This window comes from Meles meles, chromosome 6, assembly GCF_922984935.1.
Source record: "Meles meles chromosome 6, mMelMel3.1 paternal haplotype, whole genome shotgun sequence".
NCBI lineage: Eukaryota > Metazoa > Chordata > Mammalia > Carnivora > Mustelidae > Meles > Meles meles.
Window position 1 is genome coordinate 120708308 of NC_060071.1, and position 10957 is coordinate 120719264.

Consider the following 10957-nt stretch of genomic DNA (forward strand, 5'->3'; position numbering starts at 1 on the left):
CTGACAGACATGTCCTGGGCGTCTCACCTGAGACCACGCAGGCTACCTTCGGCACTGGTCTCTGCAGAGAGAGGGTGCTCATGAGACGGTCCCCCCCAAAGCTTTTAAAGCAGACCTCAACATGGATTATTATTTTTGTTAAAGATTTTATTTATTTATTTGACAGACAGAGATCACAAGTAGGCAGAGAGGCAGGCAGAGAGAGAGGAGGAGGAAGCAGGCTCCCCACTGAGCAGAAACCCTGATGCAGGACTCGATCCCAGGACTCTGGGATCATGACCCGAGCTGAAGGCAGAGGCTTTAATCCACTAAGCCACCCAGGCACCCCCTCAACATGGATTATTGAGGTTGCTTCTTGTCCCCTATCCCACTCCCAGTTGGCCAGCTCCATTCATCACTGAGGCAGAAACTAGAGGGTTCAAAGATCTTCCTCAGGGAATCCCTCCTCCGCCCAGACAACCAGCTGCCTTTGTTCATTTGCCTCCAAGATCTGCCCTGAGCCTGTCTGCTCCCGGCTGAAGTGCCCTCTTCACCTGCTCTTGTTACGTGTTTCTAGACACTGATGTTCTCATGCTTCAATTATCCTTAGTGCGAGTACAAGCTCCTTGGGAGTGGGGAGGACACCTTGTTTTAAAATTCTGTTCTACACTCCCTGCCTGACCAATATTCAGGGGAGGAGCCTGCAAACAGTTGGCCCTTAAGACCCTTATGGACTAGGGGCGCCTGGGTCGCTCAGTGGGTTTAAGCCTCTGCCTTCAGCTCAGGTCATGATCTCAGGGTCCTGGGATCGAGCCCCCCATCGGGCTCTCTGCTCAGCGGGGAGCCTGCTTCCTCCTCTCTCTCTGCCTGCCTCTCTGCCTACTTGTGACCTCTGTTTGTCAAATAAATAAAGAAAAATCTTAAAAAAAAAAAAAGACCCTTATGGACTAAATGAAAGCGACTTGCTACCATGGAGAAGGGGTTCTCCATTTCTGAGTTCTGTGCCATTGTGAGGATTCCTGTTCCGTGCCGTCACAAGATGAGCTAAAACGGGGCCAAGAACGTCTCTAATTCATACAGTCTCCACAGTGATGACACCAGTAAGGTACTGGGAGGTTGTGGGAGCCCTGCGCTTGAAGACTTCTCACACTAGTGGGATGAGGCAAGCCATAGGGGGATGCTCTTGGGTTTAACTGACAGAAAAACTCTGAATCTGAGTGGACAGAGTACCAAGGAATGGATTGTCTCATATGAATTGAAGTGCAGAGAGAGGGACGTGTGTGAGGTAGCTTGCTGTGTAACACATGACCCCCACGTGGAGCAGCTTAAACAACACATGAATATCATCTCATAGACTCTATGGGTTGGGAGACTCCGCACAATTTTGATGGTTGACTCTGCCTCAGGGTCTCACAAGGCTGCACTCGAGTTGTTGGCTTGGGCTGGGGTCTCGCCCAAGGGTTCGACTAGGGGGGAGTCTGCTTCCAAAGTCAGATGGCTGTTGGGGTTCAGTTCCTCGAGGGGCCTCGGTTCCTTGATGGCTGTTGAGTGGAAGCCATCTCCAGTGCCCTGTGGACTGAATGTGGTCTCTGCTGCAGTAAAGTGTGACGCTGAGAAGACAATAGAGCAAATGCGCTGGCCCGATGTAAGGAATCACAGCCTTATATAACATAGTCATGGAAATGGCATTCCAGCATTTTGGATCCTTCTATTAGGAAGAAAGGCACAGGTCCTGCATATACTTGAGGGGAGGGGATTCAACAGAAGGCAGGGATCACCAGGGCCATTTTAGAAGCTCCATACTAGAGGCAGCTCCAAGTGCAAAATGGTCAGGGACTCAGTGTTGCCGTCAGTCACTTTGACCTCCTTGGCCTTGACTTCATCCTTAGGCCGGTTCTCCTATGACTCCAAGACAGCATTCACTGGCATTTGAGAACCTACTCTCTAAGTCCAACCTGCAGAAAAGGGGGAAGACCCTCTCTCCTAAGCCTAGAACAGAAGTCCATGTGGTGTGATTGGGCATCCTAGGCCCTATGCCTGCCCCAGTCACCTAAAGAATGTTGTGCGCTGATTGGCTTAATTGGGATTCATGCTTGGTCCTGGGCTTAGAGGTGACCTTCCCCCACATCATGGTGGGAAGGGATTGAAACCTGATCAAAGTTAAAGTTCTGTGGGGAAGGAAGGAGAGAATGGATGTTGGGTAGATAACCAACAGGGCCCACAACATCTGTATAGAAATGACCAGAAAAACAAGACCATGTGTGAAGAAACACGTGGGGTTGATTGGTATATTCATTATTTTGATTGTGGTGGATGATTTGTGGATATTTACATATGTAGAAACATCAGATTATCTACTTTATTTTTTTAAAGGTTTTATTTATTTATTTGACACAGAGAGACACAGTGAGAGAGGGAACACAAGCAGGGGGAGTGGGAGAGGGAGAAGCAGGCTTCCCACAGAGCAGAGAGCCTGATGCGGGGCTTGATCCCAGGACCCTGGGATTGTGACCTGAGCCAAAAGCAGAGGGTTAACAATTGAGCCACCCAGGCGTCCCCAGATTATATACTTTAAATATGCTCCATTATTGTACATCAATTATACTTTTAAAAAAAATGTCAGACCTTTAGTCATTATGTTGTAAAAAGCACAGAAAATTAAGCAAATGGTCTTCCAGTTTTCAAAAGCTATTGTTTGATTCTGCAGAGAAGTTATTCATGTCACTGACAAATGAGTAAAGTTCTGGCCTATGTCTTTATTGTTTCACCTTGGTTGTACCTGTTAGTGTAAACAAAAAGGGGGTAATTTACCGCATTCTTGTCGTTGATCAGATGCAACCATAGGTGGGTTAGAGACACAAGAGTCTGGCAGAAATTGGTGAAAACATTCTGTGAGAATCCATTGACCATGTGGAATTTATGGTAGAGTATTCTATATTTTATCCCCTCCTTCCCCCACCGCCAGTGATGGATGACCAGGGATGCCTCAAGGAGGAGGTGACCCTTGGTGGGTCTGGAAGGACTCAGCCTTCACATATCTGCAGGCAGGGCATGGGCGGTTGCTCCAAAGAGACTCACTTCCTTGTTATCATGTCCCTCTTGGCAGCACCTGGAGTGCGGGAATGGAAAGTCTTTAAAACAGTGACTTCCGGGAAACAAATCCACATTGTTGACAAGAGGCCAGATGATCAAACACTACTAGCAGCTCATCAGATCTGAGTTGGCTCATCTACCGGAAGGCAAGCCAGGAGGCCCAGGCTGTTCTTTGGGAAACGGAGTACGCCCTATACTGTGACCCTGTATGTCAAGGTGGGGAGAGAGCTCCAGGAGCGATGACATCTACAACATGATTTCTGCCCCCTCCCCCCGGGAACTCGTCATGTTCTGGTTGGCCATCCTTGACCATGTCTGATTCACCCATGTGTGCCCATGTTAAGGGTTCAGGACAGTTGAATAAATGAGATAAAAACCTGTGTGCAGAGTATATTACCTACCTATCCATTGATGTATAAAAAATTACCCCAAATTTAACAACCTTAAACACAATAAGCACTTTTGTTTGTTTGTTTGTTTGTTTTTAATAATCTTACAGTTTCCATAACTCAGGAACCCTGGAGTAGCTTAACTGGTTGGGTCTGACTTGGGATCTCTCATGAGGCTGCAGTTGAGATGAAGGTAGGCAGCCATTTTGTACTCTGAGTGTATATGCCGAGGAAGACAGGGCAAAAATAGAGGTGGCTGGGTTTACCACAACGGTGGAGTGCTACACCAGTCTGGACTGAGCACCTCTGTCTTCTCGTGAGAGAGAATAAAATCCTACCCTGTGCAAGCCATGGGATTCTTCTAGAGTAAGATTTCAACAGGTAGAAATAAAGGAAGGGTATCTCAGGGGAGGTGGCTCTGTGAATAAAGGTCTGGAGGGAGGACCCTATTTACCGCTCAAGACAGTGATGAGGGAAAAATGAGTTACTGCCTCAGCAAGCTTACGTGCCCATCTTTGAGGGGTGCTGTAATTGTGGGTAATTACTAATCCTCCTTGTTTATCTCTGGCCTTGCGGACCTGGACTGTATCTTACACTTCTTTGTATGGTGCGTTTGGCAGAAAAAGATGTTCCTTAACTACTTGGCGGTAAGGCCGTGATTTATTTCTATCTCACTTCTCCCTTTAGGGGATACTCACTTCCTCTGAAACTCAAGCGTGGTGTCCTCAAGCCTTCTTCCTTGTGAGTAAAACCAGGGTGGTGCATTTAAACTCATGGGTGGCAACAGGCTGGTCCATTTGAAAGGAAACCTGACCCAACACTGGTCTTCCAGTCTCAGCCTGGGCCTCCGCTGCCATCCCAGGTAAGAGTCCATGACCTGTGGGCACTTAACAGGAGTCTCTTGGGACTTCAAGTAAGAACATTCCCAAACACGGACTCACTTCCTTGAAGAGTTGCTGTGAAGGTGCCTGGAGGCGGGGGTGGGACCTGGGACACGCTGGATGCTTCAAACCAAACAGCCTGATTCCTGGGTGGTCAGCTAAACGCTTGCCTGCTGTGTGACCTCGGACAAGTTTCTTAGCCTCTCTGGGCCCAACGTCCCTCTTCTGAAAGATGGGTGGAGGCACACTTATCTCATCTCTGCTTTCAGAGATCAAGAAGTTGGCTAACAGTGTCTGTTTAGTAGGCTTGTGACAAATGTCAGTTTCCCTCCACTGGTGTATTTTTTTTTTAATTTTTTCCTTTATTGGCTTTATATAAAAGCAGAAAAGATGCCCAGCTCCATGGGCTCTGCAGCGGGCTCTGCAGAACCTTCCACCTTGGGTCTTGCCCCTGCCAGGGGTGCCAAAAGATGTGTTTGGGGAACTTTGGGTTCAATTTTGCTGCCAGTAATTCTTCTGCCTTAGCCAAGGTGATGTTGGGACCAGAAAGGAAGGAGTACCATCCGTGCTCACCAGGGGTCTCTCCACGGAAGCCCCAGAGGCTGACCCTGCTGGCTATGGTCCTCACGGGGACCTTGGCCCAGGGCATGGCAAGCTACATGATTTCTGCAAAATGAAAACATGAGATCCCTTGCTCAAAAAGTATTGCTGATTTCAAGGCAGTGACAGCAGGACATGAAAGCAGGCACGAGACCCTTCTATGTGTGGGACCCTCTAAGCATGGGCTCTGTGACTGCATGGGTGATGGAGGGTGACCAGCATCCTCGTTTGCCACAGCCTGATGGGTTTCCCGAAACTTGGGACTTTCGGTGCTGCTCTGGATGGTCCCAACTTTGCCCCAGCACTCTGACTGGCTCAGCCCCTCAAGGAGCCTCCATGGCTCTCGGACCCCTTAGCCTCCACTGTGTCCAACTCCCTGGCCTCGATGTCCGGGTCAGCCCCACATGCAGGGCTTCTATGGGTCAGGAGCCCCGCGGGAGGCACTCTGGGTCCCCTGCCTGGGGAGCAACCTCTCTGCGCGCCTGGCCGTGCTGCCCGCCCTTGACCCTGTGGGCTGGGCCCTCAGACGACAGTGCACAGGGCCTTTTCCTCCCAGGGGCCCCAAGGGTGGAGCGTGTGGCAAGCTTTTTTTTTTTTTTTTTTTTTTTGGCATGCTTTAAAGAAAAAAATCATTCATGATACTTGCTAAAGAACAAGGCAGACTTTATTCAGGGAGGGTCATTGCCATGGGTAAGGGATCACTGCAGTGGGAGAGAGCGATTGGGCTTGAATCCGAAAACAGCAAGGAAACGTGGGGATTTATATCCAGGAAGCAGGGTGGGGTCAGTGGGTAGAAAATTACTGAGAGGACACATTAGGGGGACGGGGTTTCTGGCTAGACTGACCTAACAGGGCTCTTGCTGAAGGCAGGCCAGGGTAGTCAACATGACCTGGGCGTGGTGGGGAACAAGGAGCCTGCTCACAGGTTGAGGGTGACCAGTGTGGAGGATCTGGGGTTCTGGCTAGACTGACTTGGCAGGATTCCTCCTGAAGCTGGACGAGGTGGAGAGAAACATGGAACCCCAAAGGTCGGGGCCTCACGGAGAAGACAACTCAGAGGAGCCTGACCAAAGCTTGGCCAGGGAGAGTCTTTGGCCGTCTTGGTTCCGCATAGCTTTTATCTCAGGTGCTCTCCCTCCTGGGACAGAGATCCCCAAGGAGGAAGCTTGATGCCCTCCCACCCCACCTCCCTCTCCCTGTCCTTCTCTTCCTGCCTTTCCCTGGCCCCAGGGCTGAGCCTCAAAACAACAGGCCATCTCCCCACTATGGGAGAAACCATCATTCCTGACCTGTAGGCTTGGTTCTTAATGTCCTAACTGAAGTCCCCCAAATCCTCAGCAGTCCCAAGCCCGTGTTCTACCTTCAGTAGGTCATGAGACCTACTACAGACCTACAGAGAGAGCCATGGGGGCGGGGGCAGCCAGTCTGGATGGTGGGTTCCCTAAGCGGAGCAAGTTGTCTTTTCCTCCCGCACTCCCAGCTGCCTTTCCTGGGTGGGAGCTAGATTGGAGGCGCTGGGTGCGGGCTGGGACACCATCTCTCAGTGGGCTCAGTAGCCCTGTGTGATAGGCTTCACTCTCCCAGTGTGGCTGAAGAAGGGGCCATCTTCGGAGAGGCTAAGTCACTTAGCCAAAGTCCTGGACTCCCACCTGCTCCTGCTCCCGGGGCTTCTTGCCTTCCTGTCTTGACTTTCTCCTTTCTCTTGGCAATCGGTTCCTAGGGCCTGCAGGTGACGTGAGCCGACAGATCACTCAGTGAGCATCGAGCACATGCGCTTAGCCACCCCCACCCCTGCCCCCCGTGCCCGGGACCCTCACTTCTTCTCTGGGTTTCGGGCTCCTGACCAATGGCTCCTGCTCTAGCCTCACCACACGGCCCCCAGGCCAGCACTTCTCCATCTGCAGAGAGAGGGTTCCGAGATTGGGAAGAAAGGCAGCCTCTGTCCTGTCAGGCAGGCTCCGATGGCACCCCAGAGCCTGACCCTCCGTGGCCCCGGCAGACTTGGCCTCCCTCAACCTCCCCCTCCTTATGTCACTCAGGCTTGGCATGGGTTTCCTATGGCTGCTGGAATGAGTGACCGCATGGCTAGTGTCTTTGAAAGCCTCAGGTGTATTAGCCTGCCTTCCTGGAGGTCAGAAATCCAAAATGGGTCTCAAAGGGCTAAAACCAAACTTAATTTTCCTTCTGGAGGCCCAAGGGGAAAAATATGTCCTGTCTTTTTCAGCTTCTGGAGGCTTCTGGGATTCCCTGGCTCGTGGCCCCACACCCCTCAGACCTCTGCTCCTATCATCACATCCCTGCTTCCCTCTGATGAGGACCCTTGTGAATATATTGGGGCCACATGGACAGTCCAGGAGAGTCTCCTGTCTCAGGACCCCCTAACTTCATCACTCTGCAAGTCCCCTGTGCCACATAAGGGGCCAGAGGCATGGGTTTCCCAGGCACTGGGACATGGACTTCTTTGGTGGTTTTTGCTCTGCCTCCCACAGGCTCCATGCTTTTTCCAGCTTGAGTTATTTGAGCATATCTGAATTATCTCCAAGTCATATGTTTTCCTTCTTCATCGCCTCTTTTCAAATCGGAACTATCTGGTGTGGTTTAAATGTGTTCCCTTATGCATGGCTCATGCCTCGTGCATCCGCTATCTCCCGTTGCCACTCCTGACTCCCTCCGTCCACTGAGCTACGCTGTGAGTTCTGTCTTCCCTGCCTGCCAGTATGATGGGGTGCCCTCCTCTGGCCTCCCAGCTCCTGAGCTTGCTCCCTCCCAGAACTGGGGGGCTCCTTGCACTGGTTGGGGGTGGGCCTTCCATCTCTCCCACCTGCAATTGGCTTGATGCTTGGCACAGAGCAGGCCTTCAACATGTGTCTGTTGAATAAATCTGAATGAAAAAATGTGCTCTTTTTCATTTCCAGGGCCCATCTGAGACATACAGTTTAGAAAGCTCCAACTTGGTGCACTTCTATGGTTGGTGGGGGCCGTGGGTGAGTATATCTCAACTTGAGACTACTCTAGAAAACCCCAAATGCCTAATTGTCTAGCGAGGCCTTGAAGGCAGAAGTGAAGCTTCTTCTACTCTAGGACAAGGGCTGGGGGAACTCTTAGAGGCAGAGGAAACAGCATGGGGGCAGGCAGCTAAAGGGGGAGATGACGATGGTCGTGGAGGGTCTCAAGTGGTCCACTGAGGCAACTGGGAGTCACTGAACGTTTCCAAGCAGGAGAGGGACAAATCTTATTCTCGCTTTAGAAGATCCCTCTGGCTGCTGCGTGGAGGCTGGGTCAGGAAAGAGAGGGAGAGCAGAGGCTCCAGAACAAACTGGAAGGTGTGGCTAGGGGCCCTCGATGGCTAGAACCCAGGAGTGAGAGGTTGCAAAAAAGACTGATTGCAAGGGAGGCAAGGAGATGCCCGGGTCCAGCCCTGGAGGTGTTGGGAGGAGCTGACCTTTGGCAGCCAATGACCTGTGAGATAGTACTCTGAGATGGGGTGACAGGAGGAACTTGGCTTTTTTCTCCTAACATTTTGTTACCAAAAAATTCCAAATATACAGAAAAGACCAAAAACGTGTCCAGTGAACACGCACATAAACACACATCAGCCACGCGTGCGTCCATCTCGTGTTTTCAGTGCGTTTTGAAGTAAGGTGCAGCCATCGGGACCCTTCACCCCCAAACTCTTTAGCTTGCTGTGTATAATTTGCTGGATTCAATGTTTGCTTAAGGTTCTTTTTTCCCTGCTATTGATAATCTCTTCCTTTCTTCCTTTATTCGTTATTCTCCTCTATCCCATCTACATGTTGATGGACATTTGAGCTGTTTTAAGCTCTTGGCTATTTTGAATAAAGCTGCTGTGAACACTTGCCCACTTATAAGAACTGGATTATTTTTGATCACGCTGACTTTGTGGCCCTGGGGACGCTGAAGAGTCCAACAGGAGGTTAGATGTGCAGGTGAGGGGCTCTGGAGGGACTGAGCATCTTGGGGCTTGTGCTTTGGGGGACAGTTGTGAGGGTGTTTATCCTCGGTGGGTCTGGGAAGGCTGAGCTGGATCAGTGGTGCCTGACCTAGGTTGTCCATTAGAATCACCTATGGGTTTTAAAACCCTGTCAGCTTGATCGTTCTGAGGCAGGGCCCTGGGCAGCTGTGTGTTTTAAAGTTCTAAAGATGGCTCCAATGGGCAGCCAGGATTGAGAACCACCAGGCAGAAGAAAGAGAGGCTCCAGAATGGAATGCAGGCAAACACCTTCATTTAAGGAACAGGTAGAGGAGAAGCCAGGAGACAAGATGCAGAAATAAAGGCGTGGAGGATCAAAGGAGTGAGTTTATTAGGAAGGACAAAATTCACAGTATTCAAACCTGCAGAAAGATTGAGGACAATGACAACCCAGGGGTATCGTGGTCTGATGACACATCCAGGGCAGAGGGTGGGATGTGAGACCTCAGAGGTAGTGAGGGGAAGCACAGTTTCGGAAGAGAGTGCTTTTGGGGGGATGGAGAGAGATCAGAATCTACTCCTTCCCTTGGCACTGGCTGGTGGACCCCAGCTAGCAAAGGCCTTATCAGTGGACCACCAGGCCACCTGCATCATGCCCACAGTGAACTTGGAACTGCCTGGAGCAACTTCTAAAAACATCAAAAGCAAGTTGATAGAGCCTGAGTTGTTAAATCAACTAGGAGGTGGGCCCCCAGAAGGGGACAGACTCAGCCAAACACCTGCTACCTGGTCTGGTGTGGGTAGCCATGGGCAATGGAAGGAGACTTGGCTTCTAAGCCAGCTCTCCCAGTGAGTAGCTGAGTCCCCGTGCACAGCCAACATGCTCTCTGTACCTCGTTTCCCCACCTGTGGCATGGAGGCAACACCTGTCCGTATTTCACTGGCTTTCGGGATGCCGAAATGCTCAAAAACAAGGGCACATGCCTGCTGGAGCCACAGAGACTACAGGACTGGAATTACCAAGACACTCATGGATCGAATTTCAACAGGAAAGAGTTCAAACAAAAGGGGTTTCCGTCTCTCTTTTTATAGGTAGAATTTCTACCGGTGGGAAAGATTTTTAAAACATATTTTAAAACTGGAATTCATTGTGGGTGCACATTTTATAAAGCACAGTAAATAGAAAAATGCAATGAGAAAGCAGATTGCGGTATAACATTATCCATTGTATTGCCATAAATATGTGTATTCTGTTCCTGTTCTCGTCTTGCAGATCGGGACCAGTCGGTAAGCCGGCACAGGTGCCCCCGTCATACTCTGAGTAGGACTGCTCTCTCTCCTCACTTCTCAAAGTAGACCAGTAGGGGCGCCTGGGTGGCTCAGTGGGTTAAAGCCTCTGCCTTCCGCTCAGGTCATGATCCCAGGGTCCTGGGATCCCAGGGAAACTTGCAGAATGAAGGAATTAACCAGTACCTCCCCTCCTAATCTCAATTTCTCATAACACAGGAGCCGCTGGCTTAACCTAGTTCAGATGAGCAGGGCCAGCTACACAATAAATTCTTGAACACCACACTGGAAACTAATGATATACTATATCTTGGCTAATTGAATTTAAATAAAAAATTTAAAAAAATTTGCAGGGCTCAGTGCAAAAATGAGAATTTGGGGCCCCTTTCTCAAAAAATCATTAAGTAATCCGAAATGGTGACAACCAAGCCTGGCACCCTTCTGAGTGTGAGGCCCTTTGTGACTGCGTGGGTCCCCTGCCCATCAAGCTGGCCTTGCTGATGAGGTAGGGAATGGTTGAGTTAATTCTGGACTCACACATGTTAGCCAAGATAAGTCACAACATTTCTGTCTTGTTTGTATTCATGCCCAAACATTATAATTAAAAAGCTCCAACCCTCATCCTTTTTGAAGTTTATTTTTTTCTCGATATGCAAATAGAAATGGTTTTAAGTGGCTGGTATTCCAATGGAAAGAATCCTTCCAAAAAATGAAATTATGTATGTGTCTATTAAAATATGAATGGAAGCTCTATATAGGGAAAGACAACTTGTGCTCATTTATTTTATTGACGGCGT